Genomic DNA, 22,876 nt, shown 5'->3' on the forward strand with positions numbered 1-22,876 from the left:
CGACACCGCCAATACACACTTAGAGGAAGTGAACCCGAAAGAGGAAGCACATTTCTGCTGTGTTGACCAATCGGTTTCTTTTTTTTTCCCAGAAGAACGATCGATATGTGTCACAGAGCTGACTCTTAAACAGCTGAGTCAAGGCACACACATATATATGTATATATGTATATGTATATATAAATATATATATATGTATGTATATATATATATATATATATATATATATATATATATATATATATATATACATACATATATATATATATATATATATATATATATATATATATGTATATATATATATATATATGTATATATATATATATATATATATATATATATATACATACATATGTAGATATACTTTTTTAAGTTGAGGCCCCTCAGATCATTTTACCCTTACGTGTAATATGAACTATTTTCCCCATTCCCGATCAAATAATTGTGAGTGAGTTTTTGTAATATAAACACCGTTTTACCGCAATGGCAAACTACACAAGCGATAACGGATGCAGATTCTGTGCCTAACTTTTCGGAAACTCGTCCGAAAATTAGAAAAAAAGACTGAGAGCAGAAAAAAGAAGAAATATGACTGGAATGTAACCGCACAGGAAATGGACTGACAGCTGTCATACTGTACAAGTGTCACACACTCTTGTGTGTGTGTGATTAATGTATGATAATAATATTCAGATGTATGTATGTATGTTTTTTGTATAAAAACTACATCTTTTAATTATTTTGTCAATGAAACATTTTATTTAGGACATTTTGAGCAGCCTTGCTGCAAAATGAACCTTTTTTATCTGTGCTTTTACAAATTCTATGTTGAGTTTGAGGTAAAAACGGCTGCAGGCCAGAATAAATTAGTCAAAAATAAGATACTTTTTGATACTGTAAAGAGATTAAATGTACGGAAATGTAAAAATGAGGCAGCGGACAGAGAGGAAAGAGGAGTTTGAGTCAAACATCCAGCTCTTGGACCAGACGGCCATTCATAAAAGACACACCCTTCCTCATCCGTTCACAGTCACGCGTGGTCAGCGGTTATGTCATCACTGACGCCGAGTTCAGGAAAACAAACCAGATAATTTGACTACAAAAACAACCACAATCATCCTCACAAACAACGACACCATCCAAGAAAAACATCACAGAGAAGCCAGGAAACAAACCTTTATGTGAATAATTCACTATTCACTCAAGTCTCTGCTGTGAATGAACGAATGAATGAATGAATGACACTGGATACATCAATGTCCAATGGCAACACTAACACCAATCTAATTATTTCCATCAGTGGTGTGTTAAAACGCCCTCTTGAGAATTGGAAATTTGCAAATTTTACTTCGACTACCACACGTGTGTCTGAGATGAGCTGCTAACAGCGGGAAACACTGAGCAGCAACGTAAATGTTTATAAAATGACAATTTATATTCTGCTTTCACTTAAAAAGTATAGTTTACTGAGGTCAGACTGTATAAATACTGTGTTTTATGCACTTAAGCGACATAAAGTTTTGCATTTACAGAGTCGGTGAACGCATCATTGACTGAACTTTTGACCTTTTTGTGAAACTGATGTGTTTGATGTCGAAACAAGACAGGAAAAAACACTTATAACTGTCATTATTATTAATAATATTAATATTATTCTAACTTCTAACTAAGTAACTAACTAACACTATTTTAATAACTTTAATAACTTCTTCTTTCATCTTAGCGGGTAAATACTGCTTTTTATGCACTTTTAGCCTACGTAAAGTTATGTATTTACAGCGTCAGTAAATGCGTAAATTCTGTGACACCAATGCGTTTTAGGCCAGAACAAGACTGAAATAAACCTGCAGAAGTCTTTTTTTTTTAAAATGTATATATGATGAGAAATTATGTCACTTCATTTAACATTATTATTAGTATTTGTTGTGTTTAATTTAATTTGCCTATCATATACATACATATATATACCAATATATCTCTATTATAATCCCATGTGGGATGGGCCAGAAGGCAAGACACAAAAATAACATCTAACTAACTATAACTAACTAACATTTTTATTCTATTTTGACTTTCATCAGAAGAAACTAAACTGCTCTTCTTTAGGTCTTAGTGGATAAATATTGTGCTTTAAGCATTTTTAGCCTCTGTAAAGTTATGTATTCATAAGGGCAGTGAACGCATCATTTCTATGAATGTGTTTGAGGCCAAAACAAGACTGAAATAAACCTGTTTTAATGTATATGTAACACATTATTATTAGTTTCCTTGTGTTTGGGGCCAGAAGGCAAAACACTAGCTAACTAACTAACTAACTAACTAATTAACTAATTACCTGTACCATTTCTCATCTACTTTGACTTATAATAATAGAAACTGAACTGTTCTCCTGTAAAAGTGATGCGTTTGAGGCCAAAACAAGGCGGAAAAAGTGGAATTTTTTCGAGGCTGCGCTGTGAGTCAAGGGACATGAAGTGATGCCTTTCCATGAATGGAGGAGAGGAAGGGGAGGAGGAGGAGGCTTTTTGCACCAATTCATAAAGTGGAGTCTTTTATTTTGTTAAATTCTGGGGGAATAGCATGACTCAGCACAACACGAATGTGGGGGAAAATGCAGTAAACATTTAAAGGATGTAATAAAACAAACAAAAAAGGATGTACTCACCCACAGCGCAGTGAAGTGCGTCAGACACGCAGAGAGTGATGCGGGAGTTTGCGTGGAGATAATCTCCAGTGGGTGTCACAGGCAGCAGCAGCAGCAGCAGATCTGTGAGTGTGTGTGCGGGTTCAGGAGGAAGCTGCAGAAATAATAATAATAATAAAGTCCACTGTGTCCGTGCGTCCGCGCGTGGATTCTCCGATGATGATGATGGACCAGAGTCTGGTTCATGCGCGTGGGAGACGCGGCAGTGGATGAAAGTGGCAGCGGGAGATGGGGGGGAGACACGCGGGTGACGTGAAGGAATGACAGTCAGTGTTTGAGGACAATGAGACAGACAGGAGAAAGAGTGGGTCCCTTCGTGTCCGCGTCTGTGTCCGCGACTGTGGAAGAGAGAGCTGGGGACGTGGAAACGCCTTTTCCTCGCTCTGTCTCTCTCTCTCTCTCTCTCTGTCACGGTTTAACACGCTGTCTGATTTGTCTCGAGATCGTCTATGGGGAAACAACCTCTCACTCCTTCGAATAAAACATGACTATAGGGAGGAAAAATGTGCAGTGAAAAGAAATAAATTAAAAACAAACAAACGAACCAGTGTTTTATTGTAAAATTTAGTTATAAAAAGTTGAAATTATTGTAATAACTAACTGGGAACAAGGTGTACTTGAGGATGGTCTGAAAAAAAGCAAAAATGTTCAATGTAAATACTTCCTTCGTATAATTTTCCCATATATGGTCCCGATTGGACTTTTTTGTTCGTCTCAGGCTGTGACATGTTCCCAACAAGTTTCGCGAAATTAGGTGAACTTAATTTCGGCTTTGTCCTACCGGGTTTCACCCTTGGGGGGTGCTAGTGAGCCAATTTTCACCACTTTTTACATATTTAGATAAAAATCATTTTCCGCTTTAATCCCCATACGTGAAGTTCTCTTTCAACATTCGCTCAACTTAACCTAAATTGGCTGTCGTCTTGCTTCTGTGTCTCCACAGACACCAATGCGAAACGCCACTATACTGAGAAACACAGAAAAGTCGCGTGGAGCTGATGGATTAGATCAGCATTATTTGAGCTAATTAGCTAATTTAACAGCGTTGGAATGACTTACTACAGCTTTAATAACTTGACTCAAAAACTAAGTTAGCTCAATTTCAACAAGCTAAATCAATCAATTCTGCTTTATTTTGGTGGGAATTTAAAAATAGCACTCATATTAAAGTATTATATTATCAATAGAAGACATTACAAAACATGTTTTGATTGACATTTCGATCAAAAGTAATGTTATTTTAAAGGTCAATTATAATTTTCTACATGAAAAAAACACTATCTGTCATTTGGCTTTCCTATCTGGTGGGAAAATGTGATGCTGAGGAAAAAAAGAACAGAGTGAGAGCTCTGTTTCTTCGTCACCTCTGATTCAGCTGGTTCTCAGACACACACACACAGACACACACACTCATATACTTGCACACACATTTTTCAAAGCTGATGTCACCTTGTTATCCGGTCTGTGAGAAAAAAACATCAAACACATGCACACACACACACACACACACACACACTTTTTTAGCATGAGATGCGTTGCTATTCCAGGTCTTCCGACCATCCATTTACTTTATAAAAAAAAAACCCACACACAAAAAAACAGTCAATGCTTTTAAACTGAAAGGGGAAAAAAACAGTCTAAAAAAGATTTCAGCCTTAATTTTCAATGTTGCAGTTGTCTCGTATATCCGTATATAAGCCGTGCATCTCTTAGGCTAATACTCAGTTTAGCTTTAGCAATACACCGCAATAAAAACAGTTACAAAAATTCAAACAAAAATCAAATTAAATAGAAATAACATCATATTTACATTGTAAGCGCCAAGAAACAATGAATGACTGGATTGTTTTTGAGCAGTAAATTGAAACTTTGTGGACGCTTCTTTGTGTTTTGTGTTTGCGGTCGTCTCACTTTACTAGCTTAATGTTGCCGTTCATCTGTCTTGACATAGTTGGAATCACTTCCTGTGTGCAGTCACCGAGCAACATTAGATATAATAAAACGGCGAGAGAAGATTATAGTCTTGATCAGTCTTTGTGAGAGCTTGTTTGTGCAATGGTTTGAATGTAGCAGAGATTTGTTGTAATTAAAAGTTACATACTGCAGCTTTAAAATGGAGCCATAATGGCCGCCAGTGAAATAAAATGACTGTTGCTGTTGAAACAAAGCCACCAATGTGCAAACGTCCTCTACCTGTGACTGAGCTGAGTCAAACCGTGTCCTCTCACCGGCTGGTTTCACCAAAACAATAGGCGTTATTGTTATTGCTAATGTATGCAAATGGCACAGTCATTTGCATGGGAGCAACAGATGCTCAACAGAAACGCGAGCATCTGCAGTTTGTCTGTAAACATCTACTCTTATCATCTACTCTCCCCACCGTTGTACGCCTTTAATGCGAACAATCTCCTGCCTGAAAGTGAAGCATTTTGGATGAAAAACAAAAACACACGAAAAACCTCCCACTCAAAGAAACACAGAGCGGTAAATATGGGCCTGTTTCTCTACCTCATACTTTTCACATGTCAGACCCATGAATAGCTCTCAGCGGGTGATACATGAGTCAGTTGATGATCTTTGGTTGCCTGGGAGGCCATATGTTGAGGAGCATGCTGGGAGTTCTGGAAATAATCTCAGGATGACGCCGAACGACGGCTCGCAACACAGATATAACTGTTATTTGTCTTAAAAATCAAATCATTACGAAATAGTTTTTCTTAATTACATGTAAAGACACTTGGACTAATTATCTGCAGGTTTTTGATCAGTGAATGTGAGCTAGCCTCTGTGATTTTATCTTATTTTCTAAGTCCTGACAGTCATTAAAGAGTTGTCAGTAAAACCAAAAGTTATTGAGTAAAAGTCTTTACAACAAGTTGCGTAGGCTAACTGCTAAAGCTGAGACAGGGGCCAGAAGTTAGCAAGTAAGCGAGTCGTGGAAAAATAAGACACAAAGTGCCGCAACAGTTCACCTTTTAACAATATTTTAGGTTTTGGAGCTTTGACGAGAGGTATTTTCGCTTCCTTTTGTGAACGATAAAGCCAACGCTAGCTTTCCCATACTTACTGACCCCAGCTTTAATAGGTCAGTCACATCTGTGGATCGTGGCCATGTGGAAATGACTTTGTTGAATGAAAAACAGGATCAAAAACTAAAGAAAATAGAGCTTTGGTCAAAACAGAGTCAAAGTGTGTGTGTTTGTGTGTGTGTGCTTTTGCCCTAGAGCTCATACTAAAATAGTGATGTTCTTGTTTCCCATCACAAGACGGGCTGGTTTATTGGAGGGCAGAAGAAAAACACACAGAGGAAGTTCTTTCCAAACAAAACAACTCTGAGGACTCAGCTGCCGTGAGAGGAAGGAAGGAAGGAAGGAAGGAAGGAGGGAAGGGATGGAAGGAAGGCTGGATGGAGGAGGAAACCGCAAATGAAAGACAAAGGGCGATAGAAAGCAATAGAAAACTATAAAGACGGTGGTGTGACCGCGTGCGGTTTAATGGAAGAAAGAAGCGAAGGACAAGGAGAGATAGTGTGCTGTCACTGTGTGTGAATGTGCTCATTGAGAGGGATGAGTCGGTGGAAAGAGAAACAATGAAAATGCAGAGTCACTGCACTCTTTCATTCACAGCTCATGTTCTGCTGCTCTCACTCTCTCCACCACTCCTCTGTTAAAGGCTTCTTTCACTGGAATTTTACTGTACTTTATGTGTATTAATCCTCTCACTAAACACCTAGCTAGCGAGCGAGTAAGTGATTTGGTTAGCTGCATAGTAAGCTAGCTAGCTAGTTTGCTAACTGACTGACTAAGTAACTCATAGCCTGTGAAACTCAAGCTATGGTTCCAAAACTTAATAAAAAAAAAAGGGTGGTCAGTTAGTTAGCTAAGTAACTAAGTGAGTATCAAACTGAATAACTAACACAATACAATAGCCTGTGAAATTCAATCTATGGCTCCAAAACATCAAAAAACAGGTGGTCAGTCAGTTAGCTTGCTATCTAAGTAACTAACAAACTGATTGTCTAACTAACTCATTAAACTCACCTGTCAAATCCAAAAAGAAAGAAAACTGAATATAATTACTTCATTTGGTGACGCAAAATAATTCAGTAGATTTTAAGCTAGAGTTGTAAAACAAAGTCTGTTAGCGTAGCTTGTTAATTTTACTATAGTATAAATCAAAAAAAAAATTCCAAACATTTTCTTTTACACTTCTTTCAATGCAAATATTGTCTTATATACAATCCATTTATGGCATTACCGGACAGCTGCGGCTCAGTCGTTGGTCAAATGGGACATCTTTTAACCTGAAAGTTGGCAGTTTGATCCCCTACCTCCTCTAGTCTGATTGTTCTCAAAACGACAAAAATGTCGTGTAAATCTGAGGATTCTAGTCTGTAGTGTTTTTGTAGCAGTAGATTTGACTGTACAAATTGTAGTGTTCCCTTTTTTTAAAAAAATAAGTAAAAAAAAAAGAAAATGTACATGATTTAGTCATATTGTTGGCGTTAATGGACTAAAACATGGCAGCACCTCGAGTGTGTTGATCATTTTTGTCACCGTGGCACCTTTTCCCTGATCCAGCTTCGTCTTCCCCTCTGCCTTCCAGCTGGTGTCTTGTATCATTAGTCATTGTGCCATCTTCTCTGCCTGCAGTCATCACTCACTGCCTCGCTCTGCTCTTATTTTAAAATCCTCCTTTTTGTGGACATTTTTTTTTTTTTTGTGCACCCGTCTTCATTTTACTGAAATCTATATTCAGCATCTTTCTCACCGACCTCCGTCACCTGCTCCTCTTCCCTCTCCTCGTCCTTCCTTGCGAGGACACTCGGTAGTTTTCATTATGCTAGAAAGAGATCTAATTATTGTGTTAGTCCGACTAAAACTGGACTTTTGAAATACATGTAAATGTGTTAGTCTGACTGAAATCGCGCTGAATCGAATTTCTCAAAGTCGGACAAACACCCAGATACTGCGATTTGGGAGTTAAAGTACTGTTGCATGGATGTTGGATGGATGGGTTATGTACCTGGGCTATGCTAATTTTATCAACAGCGATCCACCATCTTCACTTTTTATGAAAACAGGCAGTGAAGAGACGAGTTTCCTGACAAATTGCCTGGTTTTTACTGTACCTCTGTGGATTTGCACAGTTTGGCTTCCTGCCAACATGGTGGGGTTGTAAAGTCACGAGTGTCCCATGACAGGAATTGCGTGACGTCAGCCACTGCAGCTCTACACTGGGGACGAGGACATTAATCCAATTAAATGGTGGTGGCGAGCTATAGCTGTAGTTCAAAGTGACTTGATTGTGGAGCATAAATGAAAGGCTTAACTCTCACTAAGTGCAGACCTGCAGCATCAGAGTCATTTTCAGCGAGAACAGACGGATGCCCCTCGCTTGTTACACCGCGACACCATTTAACACGTCTGCCATTTTCACTTCCGTGGGTAGATGATAACACCAGGGGATTCTATTATTATCAACATAGGTCGCTATTATACCCTTTTAAATGGTTAGAATTAGAGAATTAGGTGTATATTTGTCGCTCGCAGCTCACGCTAATGGAGTTATGCCTCGTTCAGTGAGTAATTTGTGTTTATTACAACTTGTTGCACATCAGTCACGTTGACATTAATGTTGCCACAGAACCAAAATAACGACTTTGATAGTGCAATGAGCCTTTTGTCATTTTCAACTTTCATTTTAAAAATCTAATTTGACAAAATTAAAAATAAAACCCCCAGCGTGTGTTGATGAGGCGCTGAGTAGATCAACCATCCCCACTGACTCGGTTTTACTTTTTTAATCAAATATTCATTTTTTTACGTAAAAAATCTTCCGCAAAGTACAAAAGGCAATACCTTAAAAACCTGTTTGAGCTCAAAATGTACAGCACAGAATCAGTTTGAAGGAATTACCAAGATGTCCAGCAGGGGGTGTTGTGAGTGCAGTTTGGCCTGTATCCATGCCCTTTTTGGCGTTAGCTAACCATACGTTTACATTCACAGTGTAATCGGGCTATGGCCTGTCTTAGTCCGACTAAGACAGGCAATCGGACAACTTACCAAGTAAACTTGCATAGAAAATCTATTTATTGTGTACGTCTGACTCCGCCTCCACCGGTGGCGCTGTATTTCTCTTTAAGCTAGTGAGTATTGAATCAGTTTCCTGTTGACCTAGCTTTAACTCTCGCTGAGGCCATATGGACTATGAATCGCATTATCCAAGTATGTTAGTCTGACTAAGACTAGCTCGATTTTAGTCCTAAGTGTTGTAACTAAATCTTTCACAACTCGTGTACGCCTTTTTGGTTCTTCATCATAGACGACAAACAAAACTGTGGACTTAGCTGTCAGCTTAGTGGTTAGCACCAGCTAACAGCTTGCAGTCTGGCCAGATTTGTACAGGATAGAGGAAGTAGCATAAATTAAAAATACCCATCCAAGGATTGACATCAGATCTCTTAAATGACGTAAATCTATTTACAATTTTAAATGCAGCCTTATAGAAGTGGGAAAAGCGAATGTTAAATATTTACTTCGTGTTGGCCGGTTGTGAATATCACCTCAACAAATAATTTAGATGACAACATGTCACAGTCGTGTTTACAGCCTTGAAACATCATCTTAACTGCAGACCATGAGTCTGTATTTCCTCAGGCTGATTTGAATCATTCACTCCTTCTGAAACGCTGCTGTGCTCTAAATGTGTCGCAGACGGTCGTGACTCCCCGTCATTGTTGGTTAATTACATCCCAGTGATGTTGCCTGGTGACAGATAAAAAGGATTTGCGTCTTTTCATGAAAAAAAAAAAAGAAAGGAAGAGTTCGCCACATATAACGCGACACGTGCTATTAGCATGAAAATAAGGAAGAAATGGCGCCTAAAATCCTTCATCTCTGGTGCTTTATTTCCGCGTTTCAAAGCTCCCACATGTGCTGTGTCATTTTTATGAGGCCTCTGAATTAGGTCTGGGTCAGATAACTGCTCTCCATTACCAGCAGCCTCTTAATTATACCATCCTCTCAAGGCTTGTTAGCCGGGGGCACAATTGAGATTTCCAATTACAGCCCTAAAAGCCTTGTCACATTAGATGTCGCTCAGAAAAAAACACATTGATCGGAGCTCAAAATGGCCGCCGTGTGTGGTTTGGTGGGAACGGTGGGAATTTACTGGAATTGTATCTGTAAAGACTTTTTATGGTACTGTCCCTGGAGTCTTGGTCTTGATTCAGGAGCATGACTGTGGATGAGTCTCTCTCCAATAGATTGAATTATGACCGATTAATCGGGCTATTTATAGAAATATTACAAAATGTTACAAAAATATTACAGAAAAAGTCATAATTCAAGAAGGTTGTAATATTGCATAAAAGTAGTAATATTACAAGAAAAAAGTCATAATATTACAGGAAAAAAGTCATAATATTACAAGAAAAAAGTCGCAATATTAAAAGAAAAAAGTCTCAATATTACAAGAAAAAAGTCATAATATTACAAGAAAAAAGTCATAATATTACAGGAAAAAAGTCACAATATTACTATAGAAGTTGCAATATTACAAGAAAAAGTTACAAAATTACAGGAAAAAATTCATAATATTACAAGAAAAAAGTCGCAATATTAAAAGAAAAAAGTCACAATATTACAAGAAAAAAGTCATAATATTACAAGAAAAAAGTCATAATATTACAAGAAAAAAGTCGCAATATTAAAAGAAAAAAGTTACAATATTACAAGAAAAAAGTCACAATATTACAAGAAAAAAGTCACAATATTACAATAGAAGTTGCAATATTACAAGAAAAAGTTACAATATTACAAGAAGTCATAATATTACAAGAAAAAAGTCACAATATTACAATAGAAGTTGCAGTATTACAAGAAAAAAGTCATAAAGAGGTCAAATATATACACGCACACACACACACACACACACACACTGCATTCCCTCGCCCCTTATCTTGTCCTCCACAACCAAATTTCTAACCCTTAACTTAAACCCAATTTTAACCCTTACTCAGGTCTTAATCCTGAAAGACCCCTTTACACACACACACACACACACACACACACACACACACACACTGTTGGCTCACAGTTTCTAAATCTCATGTATCCATGATCCATCCCACACACACCAACTGTTCATCCAGCAACTCCATCAGTCAGTCTGTCAGGTTTCTGGTTACTAAGCAACCTGTCATCGTGCAGTCATCAGCCTACTGTCAAACACGTCTCTACATCGATGGAGACGCAACAGTCTCGCAGCGCTGCATGTGCGGCACGCGAGACAAATGAACTTGTACTCCAGACACAGACGCTCTTCAACAGTCAGTGAAGGCACCACATCAGGTGTGCACTTCACTCATTTACCAAATGTTCATGATGAATGCAACATTCCACCCACTGTGGATGAACGTGGGTGACGAGTGCAAAGACTGAAGCTGTGGCAGCCAAAAAAAACCTGCTGCGTTCAAACCGCTGCATCAACAACAACGACAAAAAAAGTCGTAATATTACAAGAAAAAAGTCACAATTACAGTTCAACGTCACGTGGCTGTTTTCAACGACACATCGTGGAGAAATAAAACCAAAAAACACACATGAAATTTCATTAAACATCTTTTTTTTTCCTGACATTTTTTTTGTAATTCTTGGCAGAGCTTCATCCTCCTCATCTTCAACACTTGTAATTATCCCGCTCTCATTATACACATTAATCACTGCTGCTAATTAACCACACAAGCACATTTCCCTCTTTCCTTTATTTCATTTCTTCTTCCCTCATATTTCCCCCAGTCTTTCATTTTTTTTTTTCCCATCACACCTCCCCCCCCCGTCATAGACATAAGATCCCATTAACACTTCAACACCACTGTGTCACATCCTCACCATGCTTCAGCTGAGACGCTGACGTACAACTCTGATAGTGCTGTGGAGATTTTAGATTTTTCTGCTGCCGAGTGCAAATAACTGTAACCTGAACCAATTCAGTTGTTTCTGTTGAAGCAATAAAGTCACTTCAGACACGGATAATGATGGCGGCACATGCAGTTCTGTACAAAAGTCTGTTTGTCCGTCTTTTTTTCATGTCAATCAACTCACACAACGTGTGTTTGGAAGGAAGAGAGAGTACAGTGGAACAAACACAGGTTAGACCTGGTTTCACTCCAGGTTTAACAGAGTCAGGGTCATGTTCAAGTGTAAAGGTAGAAGTCACAGTTAATACTTGACATTGACACTTTGTTTATGCCTATATGTTTTTATGTAACCCCACACATGACATGGGGGGGGGAAAAAACTCTAATTTATGGCCACAAAATATTTATTTTGCCACAGAATACTAATTTGTAGCCATGGAACAGTTATAAATTGCACACAATATTCTAATTTGTGAAATACGACTTAATGGCCACAAAGTGCTACAAAATACTACTTTGTGGCCACAAAATACTACTTTGTGGCCACAAAATACGACTTGTTGGCCACAAAATTTGACTTAGTGGCAACAAAATATGACTTAGTGGGACAAATTGCTACTCATTACATTATATGTCATTTTACTCTTTTGTTTTTCTTTTATAGTGTGATGACACTGCACTGTATTATAGTAAAGTTATTGACATTTATTTATCATAAATATTCATAAGAATGATATAAAATCATACTTTATCAAACTGAGTGATGTCGTATAATCCAAAAAAAAAACATGTTCGGTGAGTTTAATTGGCAGTACGCTGTATCACGGTGTAGTTATTGAACAATTTTCAAATATCTTTTTCGGGTGTTGCACTTTGTAGACGGTCCCTGCACTCTGGTCTCTCTTTGTTTAAATGTTATTGATCGCAGAGTTTCCAATCTGTGAGTTTATTTCCCCTGCTGAAAAATTCCCATGTTATTGACTGGAGTTTAAGGGTTGGGGCCAAACCAGTAAAATTAAATGTGCTTTATGTAAGAACTGAGTTATATTAAGTCATAAAATCACCGTGGAAACATGTTAAAGTGAAATACTGGCTTCACTTATAAGATCTTTTTGTTTTCCCGTTCCCGTTCATTACGTGAACGTCACATAACGTGACATAATGTGCTTTGGTTTTAACCCATTCAAACATCCGTGAGGGCAAACCTGTACTGGATAATGAGCGTATTTTTAATTAGTGCAAACTATCCCTTTAATATGAAAAAGTGAAACTGACGCGTAACAAAGAAATGTTCTCATCTCAAAAGTCACTTAAATTATCTTCAGTTTCATGTCGTCACATTATGGAGAAGTGAACTCTGTGTCTGTCTCTGTCTCTCCTGACAAAGTGAGCCGTTTGATGGCAAGCTCCCAGTTGCCATGGCAACGACCCTGGCACAGCCAGTTGTTTCTCATCTCGCTTGAGTCGCTTTGAAGAAGACAGAGGGTGAAGGACAGAAGATGCACCGGGTATAAAGAGAGGCCGTGTTAGTGCAGCTGACAGAGGGGGGCGCTGTTTACCTCCGCGGTGCAACAGTGAGGAAGTAATGGACAGAAAGAGATGCATTCAAAAAAGTCCCTGTATTGTTATAATAGAAATACAATTTAAATAAATAGCTATTTACATAAAGTGAGTCTTGTCAAAAATGTGGTATAATAAATCATGTCTTCTTGCAGAGATTTACAGTTTTATCATATTTCTCTAATTCTCTTCATGTAAATGCAGTAGTAAATTGCTGCACTGGCCCTTTAATGTGACTAAAGATGGTCTTCCAGAACAAATGCAGTCACATTATGTCACTGAACAATATCACAACTGTCCTTATCTTGTTTTTCAAACTTGTATTTGGATCTGGCAGCTCACCACTGTTATGGCGCCCCCTGTCTGTGTAGTGCAGACTCACACACACACACACACACACACACACAGAGAGAGACTTGGCTTCATCATCATCATCATCATCATCAGAAAAGCAGCTCACGTTACACTCTGTTATTAATAGCCTCGCTCTCTCTCTTTCCTCATTGTAAAGTAATAGCTGACATGATCTCACTCGTCCTCCTCTGCTTACATCTCTCCATTCCCTCCCGCATTCCGGGTTTCCATGTTTTCCTTTCTCTTCCAAAATAAACTCTGCGTGTAGTTATTCCCGATGCGTGTGAGGAAATACGACGTAAGCGACAGCTGTGTCTTTAAACGGATTTGTGTAGTTTGCACTTAGTCTCTTCACGTAATCCGGTTTCCTCACACAGTCCAAAAACACGCTTAGACCAGGTCTTCAAGCAGAACTAATTAAGAAAATAAAAGCATTTACTGTACAGGACGAAAACTTTCTACATGGCATTGTTTTAAATGTAACAAAGTACAAATACTCTGTTTGTGTACTTAACCCTTAGAACCCAGAGTATTCAGAATTCAAAACATCCAATGACCAACCTGAAATTAAGTGCAATTTCAACAATATTATGTTATAAAAGTTAACAATTTATAGGTACCTGGAACTGAAAAATCTGGTATTTTCACAAATTCATCCTGGGGGCCGGATTGGACCCACTGGCGCCCTCAGGCTGTTTTAGTTAAACCATACTTGAAGTACTTAAATACCTTTAAATGTCGGACTGAATTTGTTCAACATTCGCTTGGCCCGTTTTCATGAACAAAAATGTGTGTTTCCCCGATCCCCGATACACAATGAATCATAACTTTGTCTCGACAATACATAAAAAACACATTTTTAAAACTTAAATACGTGAAAACGTGTATTAACACCCCCATGCTTTATTAAATCTGATCTTAAATTATTATCTTATTTTAGCTTTTATTCTGGAAAAATATCAACTTTTTCAAATCAGATTCTGTTGCTAGAATTGACAGTGAAAACACTGCTGTTGTCATGGAGACAGCCAGGGTTGTGGAGTAAATGTCCGTGAAATAACTTTTATCGTATGCAAATTTAAAGACTTGAGACGTGCTTGACTAACGTTAGTAAAAGACTCAACTCGACCAAAATCACTGGATTTATTTTTAAAATGTTCTCAAATATTGAATGGTTAACGTTCCAATTTAAAAAAAAAACTAAAAAAAAACAAGGAAAACCTTTGCAGGCTTTTGCGTACACACTGAACAATGTAAACATCAACAATTTTCCATGAGATTTTGCAAAAAAATCTCCCATGACCCGTCTGTGGGTCCCGACCCAGTGATTTGGAATCACTTTCTGAAGATGGCCCCACCAGTCTTCCAATTTACCTGGAATTGTGCAAGATATGAGATGGTTCCATTTTATTTTTAGAGCATCTGTTCTCCTCAATCCTTCCATCCCTGTGCACTTGCAGAACACTGCCCTCTGACCCCCCCCCCGGTGCGTGGACGCCATCTTGTCCGCAGCGGCGTCTCGCCGTGGCCTTTATTTTTAGCCAGAGTCCGGCTGCTCTGTCAAAACTTAATATGGGAATGGCATCCCAGAGCTCCTCTTTCCTCCAGGCTCTCGCCGTACCTCCATCTGTCCGTCCATACCTTCAGTCCTCCAAGACGCCGAGCATCTGTAGCTCCCCAAACGCCCGACACAACTGCTGTCACTGCCTTCAAACAGGTGGACGTACGACCCAAACGTTGCTCCGCCCACTGCTCGGTAGCCCCTACCTCTCAGTGTGTGCCCTGCTTCTTTTTTTTGCCGTTGCTCTTGGACGAGTGGGATCAGAGTCTCGCCCACTCGCATACCAGCGACTCCTGTCCCCAGGAAACACGCCCCACCATCACCCCACCTCCTCCTGTGGGCGGTGGCATCAGCAAAAACCACGTGTAGCCCTTTTTAAAAGGAGGGTGTCACTGTCGGACCTGCTCTTCTCTAGCCAGCGGGGTCAGGAAGTGAACTTTGTTCCTACTTTGACAACAACTCGTGTTGGGGACAACGTTGAACCTCTCAAGTGTATTTGGTCGCTCCTTCCTGCCTCCTCAAGAGTTCAGGCTCTGAGAAGACGACAGCCATGAAGTGGGGCTGGGTGTTTTTGGGGGTCTTCCTCTCGTTGGGGGCCCTGTCCTGGGCCGAGAAAGGCTTGGAATCCCCAGAGTACGACGGCAAAGACCGGGTCCACAACCTCAACACCAAGAACTACAAGTCCATCATGAAGAAGTACGACGTGATGGTGATCTACTACCACAAAAATGTGGACGGGAACCGCAGCGCCCTGAAGCAGCTCCAGATCGAGAAGCTGGCTCTGGAGGTGGGTTTCACATGAGGGGTTTCACATGGATAATTTGGCTCCGGTGGGGAATTTCCTGGATGCAGCTATGGTGCTTTTGCGTTTAGGGTTTCAGATGAGAAGGACAACATCAGGAGAGCAGGTGCAGCGTCTGTTCAGCGTCTCAAGTCAGCAACTTTGAGGAGCAACTCCTGCCCTAGAGGTCGTATTTATCTGCAACGAAATCCTTGTTCAGATTAGGATTAACATGATTAGTAAATCTCATACACTACAATCTGCAATCGTTCTATCTTCTATCTATGAGTAGATGATGTTTTGATCGGTCATGTCCTTGATAACCTTTTAATCTTTCACACAGTGAAATATTGAGCGCAAACTGCGATTGGATATTTTCCACTAACTGCTCAGAACTCAAATGTAAACAAATAATTTCCAGGACCCACCTGTGGGTCCCGACCCAATGTTTTGGAATCACTTGTGTAGAAAAGCTACATGTTGTCCATTTTATTTTTAAATCGTCATCTGATTGTGGCTCCTGGAGTCAGATTTTCTGCACTATATCGCGTCACTCGTGTGCGACAGTTACCTAAACTCTCCCGACAGAAAATCAGCGAGTCTACGTCACAGCACGCCGGGGGCGTTCATCCACTGCTGCCTCCATCATGAACTTCAAATGTGTTATCATGCGACGTCCGTGTTTGAAATCCTTCGTTGGGATTCACTGACGTGACCCGAACTTACTAAACCAGGCAGCAGTAGACCGGCAACTCCTGTGTCTCCGCAAGCTTAAAACGCCCATTTTTCTCTATGGACTTTGGTGCAAAGGAGTTAACTGTTGAGAAAGTTTGGTTTCCATCCACAGGAAAAGCTGAATGTTGAGATAAAGTGTGGGAATTTATTCTTGGTGTACTGTAGACCTTCGTAAAAACTCTTCACCAGTCGATGCACCTGGAGCCCACTGTCAGCCGGTGTGTCCTCCACCACACACTGTCTGTCAGATGAGCAGTGTCCTCTTACAGAGTGTTCCTTACACACCAGCATCACTCACCTCTGTAAATAGCCCAGCACATCGCTGCATGCTTAGCACGAGGCCCAAAACCCCCTCCTGGGCAGTTTCTACTTCACCTACTGCCCCCCCCCCTCCTCCATGCACTCACTCAGGCAGACGCACACTGCTCTGTTTTGTCTCTCCACATTCCCAGCTGAGCACTAAACCATCATTTACACACACACGTCATTGGATCTGATCAATTTCCCGCCGGCGAGGCCAAGTCGGGGCTTCTTGGCCGGAGGACGAGATACTCGCCGGAGCTCGGTCCCCGCCGCGGCTCGTTACTTCATCACCAAACTTTAAGCACTCGAGGAGAGGCTTAAAATAGCAGGTCATTACCACCTATGAATCAGAAAAGTGTGAATTATTTAAGCACGGCGCTCAGGGGACTGAATCTTAACTGCTTCTGTATCCAGCAGCCACTTTATTATGCGATTAGATTTGTGTTGAAGCAAACAAAAAATGAACCACAAAGTCAAAATACTCAAATTGCAAATAAAATAGCGATTTAATCATTCAAAAATATAGCATTTTATACACAATACTTGACCTGGCAAATACTCCATGTTACAAAAAACTAAACTAAAACTAAGCATTTACAAAAAAGTTAAAGCCGAATCACAACTAAAACTACTGAAAAAAACTTGTTTGTTATTACGCTCATCTGCGTCCATCTTCAAGTTCTCACCACATTAGGGGCAGAACATGGCCGGCTTTCACCAGACCAGACTCCTCCGTTAAATATTGAGATTTTACACATCTCCTTTGCTAAATAGATCAACAAAAAACCATTAGAGTCGCGCCGTGCTAGAACTGTATCATGGAAAAGCGTCATGATGGAAGCAGCTTACTGTGTTTGACCTGGCGCTATAAGCCATGTTATTTGGGTGGTCAGCAGTGGGCGGAGCCACAGACTGAAAATCATTGTCTTTCAATTCAACATTTTTCTTACATTTTTTTGATCAAGAGGGAAACTGTGGTGCGTGTACCACCAGTAGTACTCTGGAGTTCTACTGTATATATATATATATGTGTGTGTGTGTGTATATGTATATGTATATATATATTTCTGGCACTAGGTGGCACTAATTTTTGCGATAATTGACTCATTTCACCTAAAGGCACAGACTGTAGGATTTAGCAATACCTTCCTGATATAAACATAAAGTTTATTCTGTTTTAATAAAAACAATAATGTAGATTCATTTTATATTAATTATTATTATTTTTTTTTTACAAATGGAAATTTGTGGCAGAAATCTTACATACTGCACCTTTAGGTGCCATCATGTTTGGTTGCACCTTCTGTTTGTTGCGGCCGCAACTTACAAAGTGCTTCTGTTGACGTGTGACCAGCGAGAGTTACCGCCCTAAAAATATGCCTCACACTTGACCTTTGACCCCCCCCCTTGCTGCATTCACCTTAGTCTGTGAAAAATAATCCAGTGGAACCTCTCGGCCGCTCCCAAAAAAAAAAACAAAAAAAAAACACACTTGCTTTTCACAAATGAGATGAAAAAAACCTTCAAGGTTTCTTCCTGCGGTATGTACTTAAAGGTTGTATTATTGCTTTTTAAGGAAGCAAAACACACAGCCATGATGTTTCCTCCAGGAATGAATGGAAATCAGAGAATTTGACGGATGGTTATTGAGCGTATATCGGCGCTGCTGGCGTTAGCATTTAACCTGTAAAGTGGCTGTAGACACAGAAGCGTCTCGAATTCTGAAACTCTAGACTCGAGGACAGGAAAATAAGCCTTAACTCATCGATCTGTGCGTCGCTATAAGACGCTAACGTTACAGAGGGGGAAACGTGAGAGTCACACTTCCATTAAAGACTGAAAGAGAAGCGATAAAGGAGGCGGGCGTCTGCACTCGGGTCGCACAAAACGATGTCGATTCTGTGTAAAAAAAAAAAACGTGGACATTCACAGTGGACACTCGCGGTGTCGTGATGTTACAAAGAATCCCCGCCGAGTGAAAGAGTCTCCGGCTTTGTGTCTCGTCTCATCTCCTGAGAGGTTTGAGAAAAGGTCAAATATGGTTGCCGTGGTAACCGTTATACACAGACAGTGAGTGATGGGGACGGCGTCCTTTCAGCGACGCAATAAATATCACACTTACATTATAAATGTTGGGGGGTGAATACTGCATGAGTCAATTCTGAGATACTGTGACTCTGTCACTCAATCAGTGTCACTGCTTTTATTTATAGTGTTTTTGTTTTTGCAGTATATTTAATTTTATTTATTACTGTTGTAGAACATATTATTTTCACATTTGTTCTTATTAAATTTTTTATTTATTTTTTTTGTATTTATCCATATTTCTTTTTTCATACATATTATTTTCTTACTTATTCTTAATTAATAAACTTAAAAATTAGAGCATTTTATTTTCGTATATTTTTATTTAATTTATTTTAGTTTATGTATAGTGTCTGTTTGTTTTCGTTGTTTGGCATATTCTATTTTATTTATTCGTAATATTTGAATTCTTTTAGGGTATTTTATTCATTCGTAATTATTAGGTTGTTTTTTTAGTACATATTATAGTATATTTGATTTATTTGTTTCAGTTTTTTCGTATTATATTATTTTCTTATACTTATTTAATTAACTTTTATATATATATTATTTTATTAACGTTAGTATATTTTATTTTTTCGCATATATTTGTTTTAGTTATTTCATTATTTATATTATATATTATAGGAGCAGAGAACGTTAAAACAAGTCAAAACTAAATAATACATTTTTGTCAGAGGTTTCAGAGATTTTATGTGCTATTTCTGTTGTATTTCCCATAATGCAACGTACAGTATTAGTGTCCTTCACCAGATGCCAGTTTGACCCCAATCCGTGTAAAAAGCTCAAAAAATTCTTGATAGTAATGACATCATTATGACCATGATTACTCCTTGAACGCTCAAAGTAGCACATTTCTAAAACGTCCACAGTGATCGTTTTGACTACTCTTGCATAATTTTCGTTTTATTTTCATCACACAAAAATAGATTTATATTTGAGATTTAGATTATAATCCACATGAAAGTGTAGGGATTGGGTTAGGGTTAAACGAGTTAAAAGCAACTGTTCAGTCATCTGTGGGGGTTATGATCCTAGCGTTCCATCGTGTCATTAAACTAATACTATGATGATACTAATTATACTAATTATAACCCTATATTAAGTGGGGGGCAACGGGGAAATTGACTTGGGGGCCACGGGCCGCAACTTTGAGCCCTTATTCAACATGGCTTCTTGTGCAAACTTTAAAAACACGACCACTCTGGCACTTCTAGCTTACATATCACCTGTGACGAGATTATGTGAAACACAGACGTATAAAATAACATCAGTCTGATCGCAGTGTCAGTATTTGCTGAGCTGGGGAGATCTTGTGTGTCTGTAGACTTCTGCAGCTCAGTGAGTGATCCATCAGCGTCTCTCCAACAAATGTCCAAAATAGTTCTGGCGGCACATGTCAGAGAGTCCGCACGCTGGTTCTGTCACGCTAAATTCACCCTACGCCATCCAACCGTCCCCCGAGGTCCCAATGTTGACTGACTGTCCTCAGCAGTAGTGGTGTGGAGTTAGTTTAAGCAGGGGGTGTACATACTACTCGCCTCTATTCAGTTTGTTTTTTTGCTTTTCCATTAGTGACGGTACCTGAAAGAGTCGTCACTGGAAGAGTCATGAGTGCGACGTCCGACACAAGAATCAAAGCGACTCAGTTTGGTATGAGTCACATTGTTTTCCCACTACTGTGGTACCTCCACAAAATGGGCGGGGTCAACATAGCACAACTGTACTGAAACTGCCGTGACATTGCTTTCCCATGAGAAACCTGGAGCACAAAATCCAAGCACTTTCAATGACCCATGTCTATTTAGTGCAATTTTCAAAAACTTTCAAGGGCCTTGAATTTTTTGTCAAATTTACAAACTTTCATGGGTTTCAAAGACCCAAGAGAACCCTGGAACACAAAATCCAAGCACTTTCAATGACCCGTGTCTATTTACGTCAATTTTCAAAAACTTTCAAGGGCCTTGAATTTTTGTCAAATTACAAACAAGGGTTTCAAAGACCCATGAGAACCATGGAGCACAAAACCAAGCACTTCCAATGATCTGTGTTTATTTTGGGTGATTTTCAAAAACTTTCAAGGGCCTTGAATTTTTTTCAAATTCACAAACTTTCATGGGTTTCAAAGACCCAAGAGAACCCTGGAACACAAAATCCAAGCACTTTCAATGACCTGTGTCTATTTAGTGCAATTTTCAAAAACTTTCAAGGGCCTTGATTTTTTTTGTCAAATTCACAAACATTCAAGGGTTTCAAATACCCATGGGGACCCCGAAGTACACAGTTTGAGCACTTTCAGTGACCCATGTCTATTTAAGGCAATTTTCAATAACTTGTTTTCAGGATTTTTAAGTTTTTAACGGTTTGATTCTTGTGTCGGACATTGTGCCATGAATCAGAGTTTTGTTTTTCTGAGTAGAGCCGAGTGGAGTCGTGCTAGAACTGTACAGCGGGAAAGTTACTCTCTCTGAGCTCCTGCAGTGTTCACAGTGTGACTAAATACAAGCTTGACGGATTGCAGGAGGGGACCGTACTGTATGTGACATGTTTGCGATGTGGCGTGTTGCCCTCAGAGTGAGTCACTCACAGATGGACATTCACAGACGCTTCTGTCCAAACCGCAGCGAATTAGCTCGTGTGCCCGTGAGACGTGTGAAAACTGCCCGTGCGTTTCACACATCTCTCGTGAGACCGTGTTGTCCTGAGGAGAAGAAGAAGAAGACGATCATGTCTGTGTCTCAGTGCAGTGTTTGTGGGTTTCATGCTGCTGTACATGAATGTTTCATGGCCTCAGCGCAGCGTTGCGTAACAGCCTCCACGTGTTCACAGCAGCTATTACTAATTTACTGTCTGGCTGAGGCGGGAAAAGCTGATGACAGAACTTCTAAAAGTGCACAGATCCCAGGACGATCGCTAACACGTGCTGCTTTTGAAACCTTTGTCATATTCAGCAATTTTTTTTTTTGTTGTTGAATTTATTTTTTGCGAATTGCATGTTTCAATGGAAATTCACTTATTACAGCAGGTTATTTTTTTTTTTTTTTTTGCACACAATGTTTAATTTTGCAAAGAAATAGTAAAACACATTTTTCTGTAAAGAGAGATAGAAATTTTGTTTGAATTTTGTAAGATAAATAAAAGTACCACTTGTTAGGGGTGATTGAAGTACAAATTAAGAAATGTACTCAAGTCATACTAAAAAAGGACAAAGGGGACACACAAATCTCACATGAGGGGAGTGTTTTTTAAGTTAAAAGGCGAACCTCTACAAATTAAAGTGTTGACAAAAGGTAAACTATGTAAACACCGGTCAAAATCACCTGTCCTCATCACTGACCTGTACTCATCACGTTCACCTAGTCCTCATCACTCACCTGTCCTCATCACTCATCTGTCCTCATCATTCACCTATCCTTATCATTCACCTGTCCTCATCATTCACCTGTGTTCATTCACCCTGTCACTCCTCATTCACCTGTCCTCATCATTCACCTGTGTCTCAGCTCACCTGTCCTCCTCATTCACCTGTCCTCATCACTCTTGTCCTTATCATTCACCTGTCTTCATCACTCACCTGTCCTCCTCATTCACCTGTCATTCTCATTCACCTGTCTTCATTCACCAGTCCTCATCATTCCCTGCCAAAGTTTACGGTGCGTGAATTTTTTTGTTTTATTTTTAAATTCAGGCCAACATACTCAAGTAATTAAGTGTACAAAAACCTACTCAATTACATCCACATTAGTAAATATAATGCATTACTTTCCACCTCTGAATTTAAGAATTATTATGTTCAATCACTCCTTTATCTTGTGTCCAAATCACCACCAAAATATCTCACCTGTGTGCAACTTTTTTTTTGACATC

At 39.3% G+C, this 22,876-nt stretch overlaps 2 protein-coding genes across 2 annotated transcripts in view; one reads left to right on the plus strand and one right to left on the minus strand.

Moving 5' to 3' along the window:
• LOC122765894 (astrocytic phosphoprotein PEA-15) overlaps positions 1-3,088 on the minus strand; it is a 39,044-nt gene extending 35,956 nt beyond the window's left edge. The window contains exon 1 of the mRNA XM_044020364.1: positions 2,669-3,088. The gene's annotated coding sequence lies outside the window, so the exon portion shown is untranslated. The remainder of the gene's footprint in view (positions 1-2,668) is intronic.
• The window catches only part of casq1b (calsequestrin 1b), an 87,361-nt gene that overhangs the window by 31,965 nt on the left and 32,520 nt on the right, over positions 1-22,876 (plus strand). The window lies entirely within an intron of this gene.

The sequence above is a fragment of the Solea senegalensis genome, linkage group LG3, assembly GCF_019176455.1.
Source record: "Solea senegalensis isolate Sse05_10M linkage group LG3, IFAPA_SoseM_1, whole genome shotgun sequence".
Classification (NCBI taxonomy): Eukaryota; Metazoa; Chordata; class Actinopteri; order Pleuronectiformes; family Soleidae; genus Solea; species Solea senegalensis.